Below are 26,830 nucleotides of genomic sequence, written 5' to 3' on the forward strand. Positions count from 1 at the left end.
TGACATCTACATAAATGAAATACAGGGATGCAGGGTCAACGTTTCATTCAAAAAATACTTGTAAGTTCATATTCAGTGCACAAATGGGTGATGGTAGGCCTTCATTTATACTGGAAAACAGAGGTATAAACATTGTCAAGATGGATAAGAGCCATTATAAGAAAGAAAATGGGGAAGATGGGAGCATAAAGTTTTCTGAGATGTGAAATTTAAATAAGGAGTGTTTCAAGGATGTGCAAAAGCAAATCAGAACTGTGTCACCTGTTGGAGCACATGCCGACCGACAGCTTAGTCCTCATCGTTCACCATGATGAGATTAGGGATTTGAGCAGTTGATCTCACAGCAATCTTAAAATAAAGCTCACCATATTCTGGATTAATTCTAATCACATTCATACAGACACACACAATCTCTCTCTCTCTCTCTCTCTCTCTCTCTCTCTCTCTCTCTCTCTCTCACACACACACACACACACACACACGCGCGCAAAGGATGTATCCAGCTTGGAAAGTAATTTTCTTCTTAGTAGTCTCTTGTTTTGCTTTGATACTGTATGTACTTCCTTTTCTGTATGCCTGCGTTTATTACAAATTAATTTGCATATTCTCCTTGGCAATTAAACTAACTCTTCCTTTATCCCCTCTGAACCTTCCTGATGCTCCTCTGTAATCCTAATCATTTCTTTCTAGAAAAGCCTCTTTTATCTAACAGGACTATTGATTTTATAGGGCTGAGGAGGAATAACTTTAAATGTTGTTGGTCGGTCTGTGTCCTGAATACCAAGTTTGTCCATGTTTCTTTATATTCCATACTCTGGAGGGCTACGTTGTGTTTAAAATTTTAAAGCCAGCAAACAATACCTGGAGCAGAATTTGTGAGATTCCTGTGTCGATCCTGGAGCAAAAACAAGTAAAAATAAATAAATAAATAAAAATAAAGAAGAAGGAAAAGAAAAAACACTAAGTTTTGTAGAATTTTCTGATATTTTGCCGAAATAGTAAGGGAATGCTAATTAAACCTCCACAATATAGTTCACCTTCAAACCCTCACCTCTATACTTGAACAGGAGACAAAATGCAATTTGATATGTAAGGACCGCTGTCACATCTGTAAAATGCCTCAGCTAGCTGCAAATCGAGTAAGTGATGACTCCTTTCTCTTATGTTTATCTTGCAATTTTCCTCCAATGCTTTTCCAGTTTCTTCCCTTGAATACATTATCACAAATTTAAGACATAAGAATTATGCAGAAGTAGAACTTATTCACTATAGCTGACTAGGAAATCTTAAAACTGGCTTTTCCAGATGGAATGCAATAACATGAAGTGGGGGGACAGACCAGAAAAGATATTCAGGGCCTTTGAAAGGGGGGAAGCAATATTACAAACCAGTTAACAATCCGCAAATCAGCATTTTATTTCTGAATCTATCAAGAGCGTAATGCACATGGGGTCAAAGAGAGTGCTCAAATTCTCTGTGCAAAAACTCATTCACATACATATCAATATGCCCACATGATACAGAATCGTGTAGGTCTATTTAACAAATCCTTTCAGGGTAAGTGTGGTGATCCCTGGGACTAGAGAGATGACTCAGTCAAAAGCCTGCCACCACGTCAGGAGGACCTGAGTTTGGATCCCAAATCAAAAGCCAGGAATGCTGAAATGTGTCTTGCAATCATAGGGCTGGAGAAACATAGACTAGAGGATCATTGAGGCTCCCTGTCCAGCTGGTCTAGACAATTTGGGATCTCTGGGTTCAGTGAGAGCCTGTGACAAACAATAAGGCAGACATCAGACTAGATCAGGAATGCTCATGGACACTGAGGGTGGTATGCGTGGCCGCCAACATAGTACTGTCCTCTAAATTTATGTCTCTCTTTATATGTTAGTACAGCTCTCATCCCTCACCAGGCAAGCATCCTTGTGCAGTAATAGATGGTTAATGCAGAAACTTGCAACTGGCCAGAGTGTCAATGGAGTGCTCATCCAAAAATGTGTCATTGATAGACTACCCCCCTCAAGGCTCAGGCAGAGAAGGGGGAAGGATTATAATAGCCAGAGGTTGGTGTGGACCAGAGCAAAACAGCAACTTCTGTGCATGACAGGAGAGCTATGTTCATGAACTCACAGCAGCTTTGCTTGCATGCCCAGGATCAATCTAGATACCATTCCACCTTGTAGTGGGAATCTGTTCATTAGCTCCACCACTAAATGAGGAGCTATGGAGAGTGGAGGATTTCTGAGAAAGGGTAAGTCTATTTTTTTTTTTAGTGGTGTCTCTCCTGACAATACCACAATGATCAATTGGATAAACCCACATCCAGGAATATATGAACAACAGAAATTGGAGTAATAGGATTACTTTAAAAAAAATAAGGTTACAGGCCGGGCGGTGGTGGCGCACGCCTTTAATCCCAGCACTCGGGAGGCAGAGGCAGGCGGATCTCTGTGAGTTCGAGACCAGCCTGGTCTACAGAGCTAGTTCCAGGACAGGCTCCAAAGCCACAGAGAAACCCTGTCTCGAAAAAAAACCAAAAAAAAAAAATAAGGTTACAAAGATGGAAAGGGTTAGAGAGGTAGAAACCATTATAGCAGACAATAAAGGGAGAAGCAGGGGTGAATATGATCCAATACATTGGCATTTTAAAAAATTAATGAAAATCTTTTTAATAATAAGATAGCAAGCAGTATTTTCTGATAAATACTCAAATCATAAATTTTAAACATTAAAACAAATAACAAAAAACAGGAATAACAAAACAGACTAGTTAATGTCCACAAATGTGTGTCCTGAGAGTAACCCAAAAAGTCTAAAAGAAGAAATAACTTCTCATTAACGCATGTTATCTCAGCCCCTCCACTGTTCTGTCCAGATAAGAGACTTTGAAGATTAATTTATAGAAATTATTTCATTTTATTTTCTTCGACATATACTAACTTTGTGTATGAGATAATTTATCTAGTCAATGCCCATTTTGAAAGTTTGTGTGGATGAAATTATGTTACTAGCTAATTATAATTTTCATAGAGTAATTTAGTAGTATATTTTTAAATGAAATATATATATATAAAGATAGCAAGCAGTAAAGAAGACACTGACATTGACCTCTGCCCTCCCCTGACCCCCACACACACAGTAATCACTTTCTGGGTAACAAAGAGTTGTAAAAAAATTCTTGCTCTGTGTGTCACACTAATATTTAAGGTTCTTCTAAGGTTAAGAGATGTGTCATAATCATCACTTCACTCCTCACGGTAACCAAATGGAGTCAAATCTATATACGTAGGAACTGCATTTCCAAAGCTAGCAGGCAATTAACAGGAAAGACAGTCAGTCTAAACTTCTGTCCCTTTGAAACTAAAGTGATGTTTCTATTTATCTTTGAAGACCAATCTAAATAAACACAAATAAATACTTAAAAGGAATGGAAAGAGGTATCAAGTCTACCTGGGCAAGAATACTCCTACAGCACATAATCCTTGTCTCAGGGATTCTTTTGTGACTTTTCCACCACCTATCAACATTGTTAAATATGCAATCGCTTCTGTACAATGCACAGCTCTATGTAGGGTAAACTGTTTACACAGTGAATAACAGAACAACACACTAGTAAGACAATTATAAAATCATTATTACTCCACAGGATAAATATTTTTTTTCTACAGTGCTGGACCTGTGTCGAAGAAACAAGCAAATGTTTAGTCAAATTATTTTGAAAATTTGAATGTGCTAAGGGTTTTAGTGTTTCACCTTAAAATTCAAATATTATTGTTTGGCATATATCACATGCTTTACATATTATTTATCATATCTTCATGATTCTTTCAAAGTAGTAGTTAATTATTTGCAGTATATCCATTTAACTGCTGTATAAATGGAGGAAAGTTTTCCTGTATAGAATTGAATAAATGGAAAGTGAACTTATATGTAGGGAGGCAAAACTATTTTATGAAAATATTTTCCAATTGAATTGCCTGCATATTCTACATATTTGACTAATTTTCTACTCTGTCTTTGATCTACTTCTAGTCACAGAACAGAAATATTATCCAGAACTATTTGAGTATGCCTTCAAACAGAAAGCTAAAACTGACTTATCCACAAAATCAATGCTAGCCCAACTTCAGGTATTGAGTGTCTTGTATCTAAAGGGGGATGAGTGTGTTGTGAGCAGCAGTTACCAAATTAAAATTCTCAATTTACTGCAGCCAGATTACTCTTAGAACCTTGCCTAATTTTAATTTTCATGCTTCCAGTGTGCATTAATTTGCATACCCATGTTAAAGTGAGCTATGTGCTGAGAAACAAAGCCAGATTCAAAAGACTTAATTAAAAGAGTAAGGAACATGAACGGAAGTTTCGATATTATAAGTCTGACCTACGCTGGCCTATTATATATTGATTTATGAAGACTCAATTTCTACTTAAGAACCCCTGAGGGGATGATTACAGAATAAGATATTTGCAAAACTGTAAAATAAAGCCATTAAGAGTGGCAGCAGTTTGAATTAGTCATATTCTCAGTGGGCTGTGCCATGAAGATTAACAGGCCAATCTTTCCTTTCCACTGCAAAGCAGATTAGAAAAGCTTTGCACTCATGTTTCGGTAGCACCTTATTTGTGAAATACACATTAACTCAAATCTTTCCCTAAAACAGTGCTGTCCAGCCACGAGCAACATTCCTCCTCTTCCTAAGTCATTTGCAAATGTTTGGAGACATTTCTGTTTGCTTCAGTTTGGAGAAGGGAGGGTTGCTATGGCCCAGGATACTGTTGGCACCCCACAAAGCAAAGGGCCATGGTCCCCCAGCAAAGAACTAACCTTCCCAAAGTGTTAAATGGTACTAAAGTTGAAGTTGAGTATAAAAATTATTAGTTCACATCTAACAAACTTTTAGTATATATTGTTTGTAAAGCTTTTTTGCAGTGAAAAAAATTAAACACATATTTTCCTATGTATGGTCAGAAGCAAGATGCTGGTTATGCTCAACCTCAGCTCAGGGATGCGACTTTGACAGCACTGTCCACGGTTAGCATCTGTGGTACTTCTTCAGAGCATGTTGCATGGTTTTGAGTCATTCTGCCACTCAACAAAACTATAACCTTTTTGAAATCCTTGACTTTTACATCACAGGTATCTACATGTCCTCATGGAGTTTGCAGTGCAAGAATTTCAGATACATATGAATGTGACTGTCACAAACTACATTAGTGACTATGCCTTCAAGGAGTTTACAATGCAATAATTTCATAATGTGTATGAATTTGATTCACAAATAATGAGACTTTTGTAAAGTGTGAGCAATATTATGAATGAGAGTGCTACTTTATTCAAAGATGGCCAAACTTTCAGAACGTTGTGGACACTCTCTTGGTGTCAGAATGACTCCATGTGATCTATAGGAGAAGCACAGACTTACTAGGGAAGAATAAGGGAGAGCTCAAACAGGACATGTGTCTCCTGAAGGATGGACAAGTCTGTATCTTCATAGAACGTTTGGATCTTGGCTCAAATACCTTTTGTTTGATGGTGTCTGTGCACATCAGCCTGCAATCAACTGTGACCATTTCTGAATAGTGGGAAGAATTGAAGCCAGTCTTTTGATCAAAATTCCCATTCTGTTTAACCAATGGTGATGTTCCCAAGGGATTAAAATTTAATCCCTCTCTTTGAAGAAGTGGGGGAAAGAAATAAAATGTTCTTTTTTAAGTTTTTTTTAAAAAAAAAAAACAATGTTTTTTTTCATTACACATACCAATCCAAGTTCCCAGTCCCTCTTTTCCTCCCATTCCCTCCATGTACCCCCCATAACTTCAGAGAGGGTAAGGCACATTGCTTTGGGGAAGGTCCAAGGCCCTCCCTACTATATAAGCCAAGCAAGATATACATCCATAGAGAATAGGTTCCCAAAAAGCCAGTACAAGCAATAGGGATAAATGCTGGTGCCACTGTCAATGGCCCTGCAGTCTGCCCCAGTCATGCAACTGACAACCACATTGAGACAGTCTTCATCCAGCAAATGACGGAAATGTTAGAGGTAGAATGTTCTTATTATCCCATGAGCAACTATGAACAAAGAGAGCAAGGTAGAGAATTCCTGGAGGAAAAAAATCAAAGAAAAAGATTTCTCTTTACTTAAACCTCTACTGATTGTTATTCTGCTGTACTTCTGGTCCTGTCTCCCTTCTTGACCCCTCCTTTGATCAAAGAACACTTGAGTTAAAGGTCCAAGAAGTTTTCACAACTTGTCGATTTTTTTTTCTAATTAAGAACACCGAGACACTGGGGAATCCTCATTCATTCAAACATCTTGTGAAAATTAGTGCTATCCTGTAGTGCAGACCTTGCTGAAATGCAACTGAGAGTGTCAAACACAATGGAATCTTAGACCATTGCATGCTTTGTAAGAACAAAAGACATTTTAAAAGTATAGCTTACAGAGAATGCCCAGCAGTAAGCGTACTCCAGGTTGATAAACAGACAGCAAGTGGTGTGTTCTTGCAAATTCACCAGCCATTTAGAGAATGTTGCTTTTCTTTGGTGAAAAGCTATTTTAAAAAGGATGGACCTAAACATGTTTTCAGCTTCCCCAAATATAAGATAAAACTCATCCAGACTTTTTTATGTTAACACATACTTATGGACCTCCTTGAGATTCACCTCCACTCTCAATCCTAATGTTACTTTTCTTGTAAGGGGCCTGGGTGCATCTTATTTGTGTAGCTGCTAATCCTGACATCATTAGTGCCATGTTTCCTTTAACAAGAGACCTGTTCTCAGAGGGACAATCTCTGTCCCTGCTCTCCACACCCATCATCCTTTAACCTCTTTTGGACATAGGAATTCAGTCAAAATTTTCCCTTGCCTTCCATTTCACAAAATTCACATTTTGACTAAAAAGAATACCACCAGACTAGAAACTAACAACAGAGCTACTGATATCTTTTATTTTCTTCTTACTGAGTTCTTCCTGAGGTAGGGACTTTTGAGTTCCTTACTGCTTTCTCTTCTTGCTCCTTCAGACATTGTATAGACAGCCTAGTAGTTTATAGGTCTTTTTGTTGGTTTTTTCAATTTTTATTGAGCCCTACATTTTTCTCTGCCCCCGTCCCTGCCTCTCCCCTCCCCTTCAACCCTCTCCCAAGGACCCCATGCTCCCAATTTACTCAGGAGATCTTGTCTTTTTCTACTTGCTAAGTCTGAGTTAGCTTCACACACACATACAATGACCACTGCACCTTTTCTGAGTACAGGTGTGAGACTGTCTAGGTGTGTGTGGGAGAGTGTGTTTATGAATATGTGTAGAAGTGAGTGAGGGTGTGTGGTTGAATGCATGTGTAAAAGGATGCGTGAAGGAGTGTGCAAGTATAAGTGTGTATGTGAGTATTATGAGTAAGTGTGTGTGTGTGTACTGCACTGTCTGGAAATCAGGGAACAGCTTGCTAGAGTCTATCATATCCTTCAACCATGTGAGTTGAGGAGATAAAATTCAGGTTGTCAGGCTTGGATAAAGCAGTCCTATTTACTAAGCCATCTCCAGTCCCTCCAAATACTTGATTCACCTCCAGTAAGTGCATCATCTGCCTCTGGGTTAAAAAAGTCTCTTGATGGGACAATAAAATCTTGAAGGTACATAATTCAACTTGAAATATTCATTCCTTCTAGGTTTTCCTTAATATGCCATCTTAATAATGCCATATACACATTTGGTTTTACTATTAATTTGTTCATTTTGCTTATTTTCTCTTACTTGCTCCCTTTTAGTGAATTTTATGAGTGTGTTTAATAAACAAATATCCATGAAGTGCATTAAAATATACATTGAAATATTCAAAAAGATGTGAGAGTTTGCCTTGTTTTCAAAAGTTTTCAACTTAAATAAAAGAAAGGTGAACATACACTGGTGAAGATCAAATTATTTGAGTGCTAACGATAAACATATTTCCTTCTAAACGCTCCATGTCACTGTGTGTGAGAGTCTTCCTTTCTCTTTTATAGACTGTGAAATGGTGTGCAAACACATCTATCTCACTTGAATTTAGAGACTGAGGACATATATGAAAAATGACCAAGATCATGTTGGGGATGAAGTTAACACTTAAAGTCATGGTCGCTATTGATGACTCTGTTCACACATGGTTATTTGTGTTTTTTATTTTTTTATTTGTGTTTTTTTAAAAAAAATACATATCTCTTTATTCTATTAGCCATTATAAATGATCAAATTTATGGCTGCTTTTGAAATAAGGGAGATAAATATGTCATAGGCTAGAATTTACTTAACAGGTTCATGATAATCCAAGATTATGGAATCTTTTTAATTTATAATTATACTACATCATTCAAAATGCCAAAATACATATTATAGATACTCTAAGTTATCAGAAAATCATTCATTTAAATACTTGCATTTCTGATATTCACAGTGGTGAAAATATGTACATTAAACAATCACTTAACTAAATTTACTTGTAGCAATAAGCTTTAACCAAAATCTCTTAGTCTACAATAAAATAAAACCTAGATGATGAATGTCCATCAAGGAACATATGATTCATTTGAAATGGATGTTAATTTAATGTCAAAGGATATGTTGTAGACTTTAAGTTCGTTTTTGTTTTTTATGTTTTTCTGCTTTCTAAACTCAAGGGGGATTAACATTCAAAATTCAGATTTGATGATTTCCATAAAAAAAATAATTTAGAATAAAAGTAGTTTTGACATTTGGAAGTAAAATGACTCTGAAATAGGAAGTTTAATCTTGGTTCTTTGGAATTTCCACTGGCATGGGGCTTTAGGATAAGAAACATCAACCATGGTGAAAGGCTGCTGATTTAATCAGTCAAAGGACTACTGAGTTGTGCGGTACTTTCATGTGATTAGAAACTGTATTTTCTTCTGCCCTATGGAGGGCAAGGCTGATGGTTATACAATCTCACAGAACGATGCCGACTTAAGCCAGACGGCTTTCATGTCATGCAAGGCAGTAATCAGCCTCAACGCTGTCTTGACAGAATATGCCACCTGCTTTAAAAATCAAAAACATAAAGTCGATTTATTTATTACAGCATCAGAAAACAACATGAAATGCTTTGTTTCACATCCATGATTCATAAAGGCAATAATATTTATCATGAAGAAGTTATAATTGACATAGTATTAAATTTATGCAAGTATTTTCCCACTATAAATGTGTTTCTACTTTTTATAACATTCTGTATCTAAGTACTCAGTCATTTATTCCACTGGCAGTTTATTTAAAATATTCTGATTATTAATTATGTTTCCTCAATTTTTTTCTTTTTCTCATTTTTCATTTTTGATGATTATTGTAATTGGTTGGCATCCTTTGTATTTTCATGTGTAAACATCAAAAGCACTAAATATTTTTATTATTTCTGCATATGTATTTTAAGTATCTATATATTTGTATCTGGCTCTAGCTAGTGTTTGAATTTTTTTCTTGTTTTCTTTTTTTTTCTTATCTTTTTAGTCACTTTTTTTGTTTTTATGCCTTATTTTTCTGGTAATCAAAATTTTATCCTCATGGTATTTGAATATTTTGAATAAGTGAGATTTGGATGCATACTAACCCCTACACAGAACAGTTGTGAAACTTACTATATATTTGAACTTATTAAAAAATGTATGGTTTATGCTATTCCAAAACTGATATACAATGAATATCAAATAATCTAACATAATAAAAATATATCAAGACCAGATCAAGTTTCTAGTGCTAGCCACTGAGGAGCTGACTCCTGCTGTTTTGAAATGTTGTGGTTTGAGGGCTTTTCATTGATCCGTTCAGCTGACAGCATGCAGATTCCGAGCCAGGCCCTGGGGGCCATTCTGATAAAAACATTGGCTCAATTCATATCTGCAAACATACAGGCGGATGAGAGCAAACAGAAGACAACAAAATCACAGGTTTAAGTAGAATTAAACACGTAAATGAAGCAGATGCAACTCCTACTGAGTAAATTTTGGAGGGAGAAAACTACGCTGGCTTGATGAGGTCCAGAGCCAAGGAGCATACTCTGTGAAAGATAATACACCACTGACTAGAGCAAAGAAAGATGTTCTACATGTGAAAATGGCACATGCACATGCCTTAGCACAGCAAACCTGAAAGAGATCCAGAAAAAAGTGAGCAGGAACATCATGCTTGCTCATGTCAACAACGATCAGCTGACAGGCTTCCATGTTTCAGGACATTGGGCACCAACTTGGACCATCTCCGTAATGGAGTGGAATCAACAAACGTCAGAGAATCTGGAAACAGATTCTCCATGTCTATTTTTACTCTTCTCTGAAGTCAGTCCCACTGAGCATGCACCTGTGCTCTGCGGGGTCTCTGTTCCCACTTCTGCCCTAAGTGTCTTTTTCCATTTACTGGAAGAGAGCACATCTGCCACCCATTCTGAACCTTACCTTGGCACAACACCCTAGGGCATGAGTCAATGTCATGTCCCTGAGGAATAATTCTGGGAAAACAGCACGAAGTTAGTGTGATACAATCATGACAAGATGCCTGTCTGTCTATCTTTTATCTATGTATATACCTATTTGTCTATCACCTATGTTCCCATTATTTATTTATCAAATCTACATCTCAATATTGCTCAAGGTTCTCTAGAGAAACAGAACAAATAGAGTAAATACATATTAGAAGGGGGTTTATTATATTGAGTGGCTTGCAGAATCATAACTGTCTTCACTCTGAAGAGGCTGAGAACACAATAGAAACTCACTCAGCATATCGAATACCTCTGAAGTCCCTACCTGGAACTGAAGGCCTGAAGGATTACTGAAGTGCCACTGGTCCTCCATCCATATTGAAAACCCAAAGAAACCAGGTATTCCTGTCAAGACAGGATGGCAACTGTAGATGCAGCAGCAGTGGCAATGGTAGCAACAGGGCAGACTGTGGACACACTCACTTGCCCACTATAAAAGCAAGAAGGCAAAAAGTGACAGGTTTCTCTCTACCAGCATTATGTTTGACCACTATTGGAAGGTAGAGGTGTGGAGAGATGGCTCAGTGGTTAAGAGCACTACCTGCTCTTCTAAAGGTCATGAGTTCAGTTCCTAGCAACCACATGGTGGCTCACAACCATCTGCAATGAGATCTGATGTCTTCTTGAGGAGGAGACCTGCTCAGTCACCCTCATCAACTTAGATCATGAAACCCAATATGGGCAAGTTCGACAGGACCACCATATATGGGCTGCCCATGAATGCTTCAGCACTGCCAGGACATAAATTTCCTCTCATTTTCACTAGTAAAAGATGTCACGTACTACTGAGGAGAGTCTTCCCCCACTAAGGTAATCTGTCCAGATCCTTCCTCCACATTATTTAGTCTCTTAGGTAAGTCCAGATCCAGACATGTTGACAATCAAGATTAAACATCACTCTATCATATATCCATTCAGCCATCTATTAATCTATCTAGTTATCTATCTATCATATATCAGTCTGTAATTTCTTTTATTCACTCGTCCCTTTGAAGAACGGTTTTATTTCAAAAGCAACCCCTTGTTTCAGGAGGGAAAGTACGCTAGTACTGTTGCATGTTTGGATAGGTCATCGCCATCACTTACTTTAGTTTAACAGAAATTATCTTTGGGAGCTTTCAGATTTGACAAGTGAAAATGATGTTTAAAACTTGGAGCATCACAAATGTGTTTTTCCGTAATAAAGAACTTAGTGGTCAGCTCAAATTATTTGATGCAAACATGGGAAACACTAAACAATACAAAATTCATTGGAATTTATATGTTCTGAGATTGTTTTAACTTACAATAAAACTTTTAAGTACTGGTTTTAAATATGTGGGGTTTTTCAAAATCATTTTTGGTATAAGTGATAAAAATTCATTTAAACACTTGTCTTTACTTGCAGCAAGGTGATGTTGTTTTATGTGCAGTTTACTGGAAAACTACTGAGGCAGTGTTAAGCAATGTGTGAGCTTTGCACCCAGAAGAAGACAGAGCGTCTGAGGAATAGCTTGAACTATTTCTCATGTTTTCTTCTAATATCAGAGGAAAAAAATAGAACACAAGATACTAGTTACACAATTTTAATAATGCAGGGATTGACATCTCCTTGTGCCTCACACTGTGATCGAGTGTTAGCAAAATTAATAAGTATCAACAAGCAAACTTGACCAATATATTAGATGCATTAGATTATTAGTGTTTCTTATTTCACTCATGGAGTTTAGCACCTCTTTACATTAAAATGGAAATATATTTTGATATTAGACACTTCAGGAATACCTGGTTTTGTAGAAAATACTTGGCAAAATTATGAAAGAAGGCATCTTTTCCTACCTTATGTTGAAATTCAGTCTTCACATTTGAAACACGTGAGACATGTGAGAGCGTGCTAAACGGTGCACCGAGAACAGAACATCCTCACTCTTAGGCAGGTTCAACACAGTGGGAGAACATGCTATGCATACCGACTCACAGGGAAGCACAAACATCATTCTGATTTATGGAAAGAGCTGAAATTGTGGTAGATGATTTCAATTTGTTTTATAGAATATGTGTGTATATAGGCATATGACGTTATATATAAAATAGATACATGTCCATTGTACAGATTATACATGTTATCAATACTTTTTACAGTATTATTTTATCACTACCTTAATCCCTGCAATTCTAACACACTTCCTTCCTATTATTATGCCACTGTGTACTAGATATAGTTATTTTATAAGGCTGAAAGCAGGAACCTAGGTTTATGGATATTAATATTTAACCAGGTAATATTTAGGATCTTTTTTTTTAATTTATTTATTTATTAAGGATTTCTGCCTCCTCCTCGCCACCGCCTCCCATTTCCCTCCCCCTCCCCCGATCAAGTCCCTCTCCCTCATCAGCTCGAAGAGCAATCAGGGTTCCCTGACCTGTGGGAAGTCCAAGGACCGCCCATCTCCATCCAGGTTTAGTAAGGTGAGCATCCAAACTGTCTGGGCTCCCCCAAAGCCAGTATGTGCAGCAGGATCAAAAACCCATTGCCATTGTTCTTGAGTTCTCAGTATCCTCATTGTCCGCTATGTTCAGCAAGTCCGGTTTTATCCCATGCTTTTTCAGACCCAGGCCAGCTGGCCTTGGTGAATTCCCTATAGAACATCCCAATTGTCTCAGTGTGTGGGTGTACCCCTCGCGGTCCTGAGTTCCTTGCTCGTGCTCCCTCTCCTTCTGCTCCTGATTTGGGATCTTAATCCACTTTGACTTTCTTAATTTGAAGGGCAAATAGAGGTCACCAAAGATAGACACTCACAGTCTCAGTAAGATGAATGACTGTTAGGAGAAATGCTTGTTGCCTTTACCTGATGATGTGCTCACCGCAGCAACTCCATTGCTCATATGCAGTAGCAAGTTTATACATACAATCTCTCTCTGAGTCTCTCTCTCTCTCTCTCTCTCTCTCTCTCTCTCTCTCTCTCTCTGTGTGTGTGTGTGTGTGTGTGTGTGTGTGTGTGTAGGTGTCTGTCTGTCTCTCTCTCTCTCTCTCATTCACTAACACACAGACACACTATTATAGACATAGGTTCATGGGATATTTGTATCTATTTTTACATATCATGAGGATATTAACAGATTTGACAAATGTTACAAGATACTTTATCTTACATAATAAACTTTAGGCTGTTATTAACTTGCTGATAATCCCCAAAATCCTACAGAAATATGTTTTTATTTGGATCTTACACTGACTCATTAGTGGCAAATGCAACAGCTTATAAAATCTATTTCCTGCTAAGCATTCCACTACATTGCACACTTGATCTTATTTAATATTTGCATCACTATAATATGGGCAGTGATATCCAGAAACACTGTTTAGCTGCTGTTGTTCTGCATATCGTTTTGCTGCATAAAATCAGGTTCAGACTTTCCTACTTCTGTGTAATTTCCCATGAATTGCATTCACATAAATGTTTCAAAGAAGGAAAAGCAGATAACGCCTTGCAAGAAAACTGTAAGGAAGAACTTGCTAGATACACGAATGCCTCTGTGAGCTCAGTTTGTAGCTTGCCTTGAGTGTTCAAAGTCATTTTTGACATTATAAAAATTATTTTTCATTTTAGACTATCATGGTGTCAATTTTTATTGTCTCATAAGATAGCAATATTTTCTTTCTTGCTAGAAACAAAGCAGCTGCTGAGAAGTTGAAAGATTACACTCCCATTACCCAGGAAATAAGGGTGCCAGGGATCCCCATTACCTGCAGCTTTCCAGCTGAATTTTGGGGTTGGATGCTTCATGTGCAGTGTGCATACAGTAGTCACGGGCAACTGCAGATGATGGGGTAAGTGATTCAGAAAGGTTAAGGGAGCTACATCACTCAGGCAGAGATCAAAACCTACAGAGTTGGCATTTATTTTATTGCTATGGCTGTTAACTTTACGCCACAAGATGCTCTAGCAATGAACACGGCGAAGGATGGCAATGCCGAGTCATCTTCAGAGGAAATGCTGACTGTCTGCAGGTGGAAGAATTAAGGCTAGAAGGTAAGGTAGTTGTATAGGAGAGGGGGAAGTGTCCTGAAACAATGTGTCCAGTATATGATAGTCATTCTGTACACAACTGGTGAATCAGTGGGTGAATGAATTACAGACTTATCTGTAGCAATATACATCTAGAGAGTTTTTGCTTATACATTTACAATAAACATAAGTTTCATTTTAAGAAAATTACTTAAATTCAAGTAGCAACTTAAAGAAATATATAAGGGCTTTCATTATATACGAACAGTTCAGGACTGTTTATGCCATCAAGTATCTACGCACTGAACAATAATAGATTCTTTCAACAGGAAGGAAAGTGTGATTGTATCTGTGTGTGTGTGTGTGTGTGTGTATGTTTGTAAGAGAAAGAGAGAGAGACAGAGAGACAGAGAGAGACAGAGAGAGAGAGATGCAGACAAGAGAAAAAGATAGAACGAGATAGAGATCTGAATGAATGTGTAAGTATGTAAATGAAGGCCAAACAGTTGCATACATACTATTATCAGGTTGTGGTCCCTTAGTAAATTAAGAAAAAAAATTAACAAATATGGCATAATCTTACTAATTATGCAAGTTAAAGACTTTTCAAACAAAAATAACCAAAAACACAGACATAGATTTATTTGGCAAGTAACTTAGAAACAGTTTAGTAAAACTGCTATAACAGCGCCCAGATTTTAATAGTTTATCCCAGCACATTCAATTTTTGCACATGCAATATCCTCGGTACTGACAGATGTTTAAGAAGATAGCACACGTGTTCAGCCTCTTCATCAATTCCAGGATAGCTATGATGTTTTCCAGTATCTGCCAATGCCAACGTCACTTCACAGTGCCAAATATTTGGATACCCTGATGAATGCAGCCTGCTCTTGTCTTGTGCTATTAAATGGCAACATCCCATGCAGAGAGGAGATGGAAAAGCAGAATGAAGAAATTCTCTTCACATGTCCTCCTTTGGAGGTTTGACATCCCTAGCATCACCAGTGGAAAAGATCTGCATTCATTCCCTTTGCCTTCCTAAGGGTCATGTGACAGCAGACTATTGCTCTCTGGTGAGCAGAGACGTGTGATGCTGGCCAGTGTCACATGCAGTTCAGTCCCCTAACCCAATCATCTAACAAGCTCCAAACGTCTGACTTCTTTAATTCAAATAAAAGTCACGGTTTGATTCACCAAAGCAAAATCTGAGCTTCTCTAGTAAAAGCGAAAGTGGAAATGTCTAATAGAGGCATAAACAGCCGTGTCTGCCCTAAGGACTGTACGTATTCATCTGAACAGTAATTATCATTTCTACGTTACTTGCATATCAATAACTTGAAGAAAAGACAGCAATAAAGAATAAGACAAGTGGGAAAAGTGTAATTCATCTTCAGGTGACCAAAAGATTTAATTATATCTGATTTACCTTAATTGGGAGCCAGGGCAATTATCCCACACATGCCCTAACAAAGGAATTTCCATGTCCCACACACTTTTTGTCTGGCATGTTTATGGGTGCATTCTACAGATCTAATTTTCCTACATTGTCATTAAGTTCTTCCGCCACAGTCCAGATCAAAGAGAATTTTAAGGAACAGTCTTCAATCATGCTTAAAGTTTAAAACGTCTTATAATTTAACTACTCTTAATGATTTTTAAAATAAGGGCCAAGTGAAGGAAACTCTGAAGTTGGCAATTTGTTCTCTTAGCATAAAGCTCCATAAAAATCATTCTTCCTTTCAATTTCCATTAAAATATATGTACAATATAAAGATTTAGTCATTTGTGAGCTTTTTGTATTTTAATAAACTTTCTTCTCATAACTACATTGATATTTCCTTGTTTATAAAGAGATAAGCAGTATTCAGAAAACTTAAGTAAGCTTCAATGTTGTCAGGAATTATACAGTTTCTTCCATAGGAGTAAACTGCTGCATGTGAAACTTCATTCTACTCTAGTACCTTTTATTTTAATTTTAAGATAAATCTTAAATGAAAAATGTTTGCATTTACATTTTAATCTATTTTTTTCATTTGTTATTGTTTCTTGCATAAAACATACATTCTCATATAGACATTTTTCCATGAACAAAGTAACAAAAGGAAGTCAACACTGTAATGTTTGCTTCACATCTGAACCTTGTCTTGTAAGCCTAGGAAGTCTGGATCCTTGTGCAGAATAAAGATTATGACACATTATATAAATTAGACCTGCATTCTGAATGTACCCAAATATTTGTGTAAAGACAGTACACCCACATTATGGCTTACCTAGGTTCCTTTTTGTGAAATAGTAATATTAAAATACATGAACTCTGAATTGTACTTAAAATCAAAAATATTAATGAAGGATGTAACTTTTTATACATTTGTAACATTGGGTAATTTTTATCAGGTTGATTCCACCTAATTCTTCAAGTATTTATCATTTTCTTTTGGTAAAGACTTCTGCAATTTCTCCTTCTAGCTTTTTGGAGGTGACAGTGCACCCCTATTGCCAAATTACCCTCTCTGAAATAAACACACCACAACTTTCTGCCCCATATCAGTCATCGCGACCTAACACCATTCGTGGAAATATGTTGTTCTTGTATATGTCCCTAGTGCTATTGAGAGTAATCAATTTTGACTTTTGCAATAGCACAGTAGGTGGATTTTCACTCATTCAGCATAGATGATGTCATGGAGATTCCAACTGTGAACCAGCATCAGAAGCTGTAAGGCTAGTGAGTGAGTGACAAATGGGCTTGGAGTCCATGACTTTTCCTACATCCATGTTTTTCTAAGTCTCTAAATCAGCCCGGGGATGTGAGCTGGTGCTCAAAGTTGAAAAATGCTGCTTTCACAAAGGAGCCTTCCACATGTTGAGGTTTATTGGGATATATATGTGTGCATATAATACATGCAAATAATATATAATATATTTAATATATAAATTAATCCTGTCTATAATTGTATGCAATATAGAAAATGATTTGAGGCCAAGGAAATGAAGGTGATTTCATGATTCTTGAACAATCTGAGCAATGGCCAAGAACATTTATATCTAATATGCTTAAAATTCTTTATTTCACCTATGTAGAGCACAGGCTATAACTTGATTTTCTTAAGCTAAACTCCAGGGGAGGAAGACTACGAGAACCATATCCAGGGGAAATGAGTCCACAGTATTTCTGCTCTGTTAACACATTCACCACTGCAGACACGGCCTGCAACTCAGCACACCCTGGGTGTCTGTGAGGAAAAACTGCATTTCTGTCTGTTAAAGTCTTGGAAAAATCCTTTTTCTCAGCTCCTTTACATCTTCCAAAGGTGAAATGAAAAACCACCTTCACAGTGCTATAAACTTCCAGAATTTCAAGGATGCACTGTAAACACCCACCCTGGTGATTGAGTTTCACAAGACCCATCTTGTAAAGATTTATTTCCCAAAGGTGACATAGTCTGGCATCAATGTCATCAATACATGAGATATTGAGGACTTCAAACAAAACTTACTGCAGTCTCTGGGCCCTTCTGCCTTCTTCAGCCTGAAGTAGTTCCTCCGACCTGAGCAAGTGTTTCATGGAATGTTGTCCCATTTGCAGATAATAAATGCTGACCCTACCTGTGTTCTCCAATAGCCGTGGCTGCTGTCATGTGCTGAAGTCCTACAGCTTGGCTTTCCCACTTTCTGGGTTTCTGAACCTGTGCAAGCGATGCAATGCTTCTGAGATTCAAGTCTGTCTCACACATAATACAGCATTAGTAACTATGGTAAATTTCACAGAGGACATTGAAGGGATTCAGTGAACCGTTTATGTCAAGCTTATATACAGAGGAGGACCTGTATGTGTTCATCAATACTATTACAGCCCAGATATGTTTTCATAAATCTAGTTACTGAACAATAATCAAGATACTCTATATCATCTAATGTTCTTCTGATACATGTATACTTTTAATGTGCTGCTTCAATCCAATGAAGCCACTGCTATAAAAACTGTCATGTCCCTGCATAGATGTGTTTTTGTTAAAAAATGAAGCAGCCATCTACAGCATACTGTAAATTTCCTCTTTTCAGAATGAGTAGCTCTATTTCACTTACCACAAGCAGATTTTTAAGAACTTTGCATGAATATCAATACAGGTATAATGCAATGCTTTTATAGTAATTATTTGCAGAGTAGCACACGTGATGGACACAGAAAAATGGTTAACTCACATTGAGTTGAATGCTTCTCACTATTACATTTGTAGCTCCTCTGGCTGTTTGTACATCAATTTCTTGCCATTCCAGTTCAGTCTGCATTATTACTCAGCATCGCAAGGTCAAGGAAAGAGCTAGCATAATTTTGTTTGATAAGAGAACAATATCAACCATTACACTCATTTTTTTCAGGCTGGGGGAATGCTTCTTCTTCAGACCTCTCCAAATGACAGATTTCTTCACTTTAGGGGGAACTGACTTTCCAAGAACAAAGGCTAACATGGAATTAAAATTATGCTCAGTTTTAGCCAATACTAACAATAAAATAGTTTCTTGTCCTAGAAATTTTTGTAAGTATTGTATATCTGTCCAGAACTCTTCTTGAGCATTTAACTTGAAAATTTGTATTTTATTAAATGTGTATTCCAAGCCCAAATGTTTCTTCGGTGCCTTTGCATAAGTATTCGGTCAGCTATGTACAATATTGCTTCCTCAGTACCTGAAAATTAAACATCTTTTTAAATATACCAATTCACCTCCTACATTTTCTGAGGGGTAAAAGTTATGCAAGGTCTGTTAGCCACAATTATTTCCGTAACAGTCGCTGATACTCCATTCCTTGGGATCTCAGCTTTATGGATCATTTGATGGGATAATGAATGCCTGTGAGCTTTTTGAGGAAATGATTCCTTTAGCACCTTGCCAACTGTTCAGGATTTTCAAGCTTAAAAGACCACACCACGTCCGATTTGACAAAGCAATCTGCGGTTTACTTTCTCTACTTACTATTGCTTAATTTAGGTTTCAACAAACTATGTGAAAGATTTTTCAGTTTGAACGTGCTGAAAGGCCTTGGCTTTAGGTAAGCACACAAGCATGGCCCATCTCATGAGTATGGTTTTGCAGTATGGAAAGCTGGACTTAATGACATAATCATGAATTCATGACAGTTCAGAGTTCTCCCAAGTTTCATTTATGATTTCCTTTACAATATCCATCATGCAACCTATTAGGGGAGTCACATGACTAGATTACTATTTTTGTAGTCATGGAGAAAATAGAATGTTAGGTAACCTTCACAATTCTTCTGATCTTAGAGTTGTTAAATACCTATCCTTAGAGGTCTCAAACACTAAATACCACATTTAACATTTAGACAAAGCTGAACTTTAAAATGGAGTGGCACGGTTTGTGCAATAACGTGAAACAGTTCTTTTCTTCCAAGGTAGATCATTAAAGAAAGATTGGTACAAAATATAAACAAACTCGGGAACTTTTGTAGATCAAAACCAAATTAAGTGTTTAAAAATAATATTTTCTTTAAAATATTGTTAGAAAAAAATCTGTATTCAAAATTAAAATTTTTATATTTTTTCATGGAGCGAAAAATGATCTACCAAAGTCACCAAGTGGAAGACAGTTTTGAGCAGAGAATTTAATGGTTTTGTTGAGTAGTTTGTAGACAGAGGTCCTATCTGCATTATCAAGGGGAGCAGACTGGCTTGTTCACAGGGAAATCTTAGTTCCCTGTCGAGGTTTCTGCATTTATTGGAGTGACAGGGAAATGAAATTGCAGCTGTTCATCCTCACTAAATAAATGGGTAAATGACATCAGTTAGCAGCTTACTTGGGCTCCCTCTAGGACTGGCTACTTTACCTGCATAATAATACATGACAATGACCATAAGTCATAAAGTAGAGATGCATGGTCTGAGCTTCATGAAAGTGTCTGAGTACTACTGCTTTTTTTTTCCATTCAAAAAGTTACACTTCCTCCCCTCCTCCCATTCCCCTCCTGCTCCCCCACTCACTCTCCTCCCCCCCCCTCCTTAAGAGAGGGCAGGTAACCCTGACCTGCGGGATGTCCAAGGCCCTCCCCTCTACATTCAGGCCTAGGAAGCTTTGCATCCACATAGACTAGAGTCCCAAAAAGCCAGTACACTGTTTTAAAATCAGACGTGGGTTGATTAGCAGGACACTCTGGCCTTTGGATCGCCTCTGCGGGTGAGTAGATGGAAACCCCTGAGCTATGCCTGACTACTTCGTTTTTTTTCCCATGATAGAATAGATTTGTGTCAGGCTTGTGAAGAGCACCAGTGGGAAATTGGACGAGAACAGATCCAGCTAATATGACACAGGACTAGGTAGAAAAAAGTGATTGACTGAGGAGTGAGGAGAAAAGAGGTTTTACCGAAGACTGGAGATGGAGAAATGCAGGTGGATGTCAGCAAAGCTGCAAATACAGAAATAATAATAGTGGTTATCTTCATTCTATTTCTTTTTAAATTAAATCACAAGAGTGAAATATATACACATATGCATGACACAAAAATAATTGATGTTTTTCTTTTTGTCTGGTTTTGTAAATGTAAACAACAAATGTTAATGATTTTATAACATCAGAAACTCTTAGAGCAATGTATAGTGCACAGTAAATAGCCAGGAAACATTAACTATTATCACATTTCATTATGTTAGATGGATCACCTGCTTTCACATATTCAGTTTGTAGATGAAGATTCAGTATCTGTGACGGAAATATTGAAAATGAATGCAGGTCAGAATTCTCCCAAGCAATAATAAAATCTAAGTGCAATTGCAGATGCATATTAGCAATGAATATATTTTACTTGTTTTAAACTGATAGTTGGCTGGTGTGTCCCTTTACACTAGAATAAGAATATTGAAAGTTACTCTAGTTGACTGCAGTGTTTATCATATGGAGCTTGCGCTCTTGATTTGCAAAGCAGGTTATGGACAGAGTGGGAGTCTTCAGCACACTGTTTAAGATAAAGGTGAATCTTGCATTTAGCTTAGTGCTGTTCAGGTTTAATTTTATTTCCTCTGTATAAAATGCATTTTGATAATTTCTCTTTAGATATAATTACTTTCAAATATTGACAACGTTAATGATAATAGTCAATTGATTCAGGATGAATTCATAGAGTTCAAATGATCTTCAACTGGTTTTCTGTGCAGTATAGTCAATATAAAACCAGAATTTATGGCACTTTAAAACTAAATATGTTGTAGTGAATCTGTACCTTCTACCTCCCACATCCTTCTGTCTGTATGCCCTCTGTCCATCTTGTACACTAAACCCTGTCTCATGGCTACTTTCATGTGCCCTTTTGCACTGCTCTTCTTCTTCAGTTCTTCTCTCTAACCCTATCTTGTCTTCTTTTCTGGTGTCATGGGTATTATCACATTTAAACCCATTTATATAATACATCTATACATTAAGGCTTGGATTCTATTTGTGAGACATTCTATTATTTCCTTCTGGTTGGAGTCTCCTCATCTAAAAAGAATAACATTTGTAAAATTCATTGACAGAATAAGGTGGGGGAGAATATTTGCTATACTCTTCAATATGTTAACTTTCCAATTATAATGTAATGAATCAAATGCTGTCGTAAAAGCTAGGAATTGATCACATAATAAAATCCAGAAATGCCTCCTAGTCCTTTTACATGATGGCATACACATAATCTTCAAACTTGAGTTAGTACCTAAAGAGGAAAAGTATAAATGCATTTTAATTATAGAAAGCTGGATTTTACTTTTGATCCCTAATGCCTTCCTTGAAGTGAATTGCAGGCTTATTATGCAATGGTAATTCATATGCCAACCCCAAAATTTACTACAATTCTGTCGATGTGAACCTAGAAGCGGATATGGAATCACCATGGTGTGTACTTCACAGAAGTTCAAAATCCTGTTTGCTTTATTTGGTTTGACATTTTCCATCTTTAATTTATCTTTAAAGGAGAACCCATGTATTTTCAGAATTCAAGTTAGTTTCGTTTTATTTTTTTTTATTTTTTCACCTTATGTCTCATTTGTATTTACCTTTTAAAGCAGAATGTGATTGGGCACTGTATTTCCACTCACAAGCCTTGCTGAGTTAAAAGACCTAGGGAGCTTAGGATTTTGTTCTTGGTACAAGCCACATGGGGAATTTTTGTTGTGTTAGCTTGTGTACTTACTTCTAAGACTAGTACATGCAGAAAAATATGGGATGAAAAATTTTAAGATGAAACTTAAGTCATCTTAATTTTTTTCTTTTAAACATAAAGCTATCTCAGAACACTTCCAAGTGAAATTATTTGGTCTAAAAAGGGATCCAGCTCAATAGCTAAACACTTCAGACCACAAAGTTAATAGGTTACATTACGTCTTACAACAAACGTTCTACCAACCTATTGAATCAAACCTATAGTATCACAGTATCACACAAGTAGAAAGAAATTTTATCTTCCCCTTAGTTTTCATGCCACACAGATGTTTTAAATGTTAACCAAAATAAACAAAAATCCTGGGAAATATATTATCAGAAGGAATGATAGTAAGCATCAAACATATAGTTCTGGTGAAGCTTAGTCTACTTCTTCCGTGCATGATATGTCGTCATCTCCTTCCAGGGGTGGCATTTCTTCAGTTACAGCAGTGCTGGTATCATCCACAGTAGGATCATCTCCATCAATACCTAGACCAAGCTTGATCATCCTGTAGATCCTGTTAGCGTGTGTCTGGGGATCTTCCAGACTGAAGCCAGAAGACAGGAGTGCAGTTTCATACAGCAAAATGACCAGATCCTTCACAGATTTGTCGTTCTTGTCTGCTTCTGCCTTTTGCTGGAAGGTTTCAATAATGGAGTGATGAGGTTTATCTCCAGGTGTTTTCTTTGCTGCCATGTAACCCATTGTTGAGTTGTCTCTGAGGGCTTGAGCTTTCATAATTCTTTCCATGTTTGCTGTCCACCCATATGTGCTTGTGACAATACAGCATGGGGATGTCACCAATCGGTTCGATACAACCACCTTTTCAACCTTTTTCCTCAAAATATCTTTCATAATTTTGCAGAGGTTTTCAAATTTTGTCTTTTTTTCTTCCTGCTTCTTTTTCTCCTCTTCGTCTTCTGGAAGCTCCAGTCCTTCTTTGGTAACTGACTCCAAGGTCTTGCCTTCAAATTCCTTCAGTTGTTGCACACAATATTCATCAATGGGCTCAATCATATAGATTACTTCTAAGCCATGCTTTCAGAGGTGTTCCACAAAGGGCGAATTAGCAACTTGGTCCTTGGTCTCACCTGTAATAAAGTGCTTCTGGTTTTCCTTCATTTGGGTGCAACAATCTTTGAGAGAAACCATCTCATCTCCAGAGGCAGATGTGTAGTATCGCAATAGCTCTGAAAGCTGCTTCCGATTTTGAGAGTCTTCATGAATTCCAAGCTTTATGTTTTTTGAGAACTGCTCACAAAACTTTTTGTAGTTCTCTTTATCTTCTGTCAGCTCAGTGAATAGTTCTAAGCATTTCTTGACCAAATTCTTTCTGATAACTTTCAAAATTTTGCTTTGCTGCAACATTTCACGGGAGACATTTAGAGGAAGATTCTCAGAATCCACCACTCCTCTAATGAAATTAATATACTCAGGAGTTAATTCCTCACAGTTATCCATGATGAAAACTCTGTGCACATACAACTTGATGTTGTTCTTTTTCTTTCTGTTTTCAAACAGATCAAAAGGAGCACATCTTGGGACAAAACGGAGGGCCTGGAATTCCAATTGTCCTTTAACAGAAAAATGATGTATCGCCAAATGTTCTTTCCAATCATTGGTTAAGCTCTTGTAGAACTCTCCATATTCTTCATTAGTAATGTCATCAAGATTTCTGGTCCAAATAGGCTTTGTTTTGTTGAGCTCTTCCTGATTGATGTACTTTTCCTTTATCTTCTTCATCTTCTTCTTGTCACCATCCTTCTTTTCTTCCTCTTCTTTATCGGAACTGACATCTTCTATTTCAGGCTTGTTGTCAGACTCCTTTTCTTCTTTTTTCTACTTTATCTTCTTTTTCTTCAGCTTCATCATCACTGACTTCCTTATCATGTTCCTTCTCCATGAAGAGAGTAATGGGATAGCCAATAAACAGGGAATGTTTCTTCATGACCTCTTTTATTCTCCTTTCCTCCAAGTAGTCAGTTTGGTCTTCTTTCAAGTGTAAGATGACCTTTGTTCCATGACCCATTGGCTCCCCTGTGTCAGTCCTTACTGTGAAGGATCCCCCGGCTGAGGATTCCCAGGTGTACTGCTCATCGTCATTATGTTGTGATCACAGTCACTTTCTCAGTGACCAAATACACAGAGTCAAAACTAACACCAAACTAGCCAATCATAGAAATATCTGCACCAGCCTGCAAAGCCTCCATGAAGGCTTTGGTGCCAGACTTGGCAACGGTACCAAGGTTATTGATCAAGTCAGCCTTGGTCATTCCAATTCCAGTATCCACAATGGTGAGGGGTCGATATTGTTTGTTGGGAATAAGATTAATGTGCAGCTCCTTCCCAGAGTCTAGTTTCCCAAGGTCTGTCAGACTCTCGTATTTGATCTTGTCCAGAGTATCTGATGAATTGGAAATGATCTCCCTCAGGAAGATCTCTTTGTTCGAATGGAATGTGTTGATGATCAAGGACATCAACTGGGAAATTCCTGCCTGAAAGGCAAAAGTCTTGACCTCTTCCTCCTCCATTGGTTGGTCCTGGGTCTGGGATTCCTCAGGCATCTTTGCTGAGTGAACACTCACAAAATGTGACTATCCGCACCACAACACCGAAGCAACTCTTTCTTTTTAGAAATATACTTAATCATATTGTTTATGAGTATTAATTACAGCAAGTAGATGCAGCACTGAATAGGTCACAAAGAACTTCCAACCCTTTCTGTCACTAAACGGTCCCAAGGGACAGCTCTCTTCTCAAAGATAAACCACTGCCATGGAGTGACAGATTGAAAACAGACACTTTGTCCTCAAAGAACACAAGTCTACGGATATGTCATCCAGGAGTAATTTATAAAAGATTATAAACTTGAATATAATTTGCCCTTTGCTGTCAATTCTACTTACCATCTAAACACATCTTTTGTTTTTCTTTAACTAAAATATGCTTAAGCTATTACTGGAGACTGTAGCCTTTATGAATAGCTTTAAAACATAAAACCAATTTTTAAAAAGGGTAAATAAGGAATTAAGTACCACCTAGTCAGCAGAGGAAATAATACCAACCAATCTACTAAAACCCAAATACGGCCTATAAAATGGAAAAACGTCCCAATTATTTATTTATTACTTGAAAATTTGCTCTATCAATATAATATGTTTTGTCTAAATTAATTTTCCACTCCCCTCCAACTCTTCCCATATTATCCTTACCACCTTTAAAGTCATTGCTCTGTTTTTGAAACCCACTGGGTCCACTTAGTGCTGCCAACACATGCATGGGTATAGAGATAATCCACTTAAACATAGGTAACTTGTAGGGGTCCACACCCCAGGCTCTCCCACTTTCCTTCCCCCAGAACCTATCGGTTGCCGTCAGTTCCTCAGCTAGGGAATGGATTTCCAAATTTTTCAAAATAGAAACTATTGTAAGTTATATTACATTTTATGAAGCTCTGTTTTTTAGATTGCACCAGAGCAATAACTTGCAAAGTTGCTTCCTGATATTTAATTGGAGCTGTACAGGTAATCAATACAAAATATAGAGCTTTCTCAGCTGTTTCTCATGGTCACATGGGGATCACACTTCATTAGAACAAAGCTCTGTTTTGCAGTGCTCTGCAATAAGTTACAACACACACAAAAATGGAAATATGAAGCAAAATAAAACTATTTCCCTTTATAGCATTTTTACACTAGTATTCCATGATATGAATGAGTTTATTGCTTATCAGATATCTGTTAAATATATAGATGTACTTATCAAATATATACATATATATGCATCTATATGTACCTACCTAGTATTTACATAGTAATATTAAAACATAAAATAGTAAAAGTACATTATTTACTAAATTATATTAAGTATAATTTAGTAAGAATTAAATATGCATTATGTACCCTCCAGACTGATGCTAACTATGCAACTGTGGCTGATACTGAACTCATGGGTGGCCTTCCTACTGCGTTCCCAGTGCTTGGACCAGACATGTGTCACTGCGCTTTGCCCAATAGTGTCCTTTTGGGTTTTTTTTCAAATACCCAAATTAAGTTTTTGCAATGACAATGTTTTTTTTTTAAGTTCTCCTACAAAAGTCCACATACACACACCCCACCACCAAAA

General features: G+C 37.2%; 1 protein-coding gene and 1 pseudogene across 7 annotated transcripts in view; one reads left to right on the forward strand and one right to left on the reverse strand.

The window, feature by feature from the left end:
* Positions 1 to 26,830, forward strand: part of Grik1 (glutamate ionotropic receptor kainate type subunit 1) — a 384,549-nt gene that overhangs the window by 14,646 nt on the left and 343,073 nt on the right. The gene's annotated exons all lie outside the window — the stretch shown is intronic.
* Positions 23,084 to 25,269, reverse strand: LOC121465340 (annotated as a pseudogene).

This window comes from Microtus oregoni, unplaced genomic scaffold (assembly GCF_018167655.1).
Source record: "Microtus oregoni isolate MIOR12 unplaced genomic scaffold, Mior012 000030F_ref0000283, whole genome shotgun sequence".
Lineage (NCBI taxonomy): Eukaryota > Metazoa > Chordata > Mammalia > Rodentia > Cricetidae > Microtus > Microtus oregoni.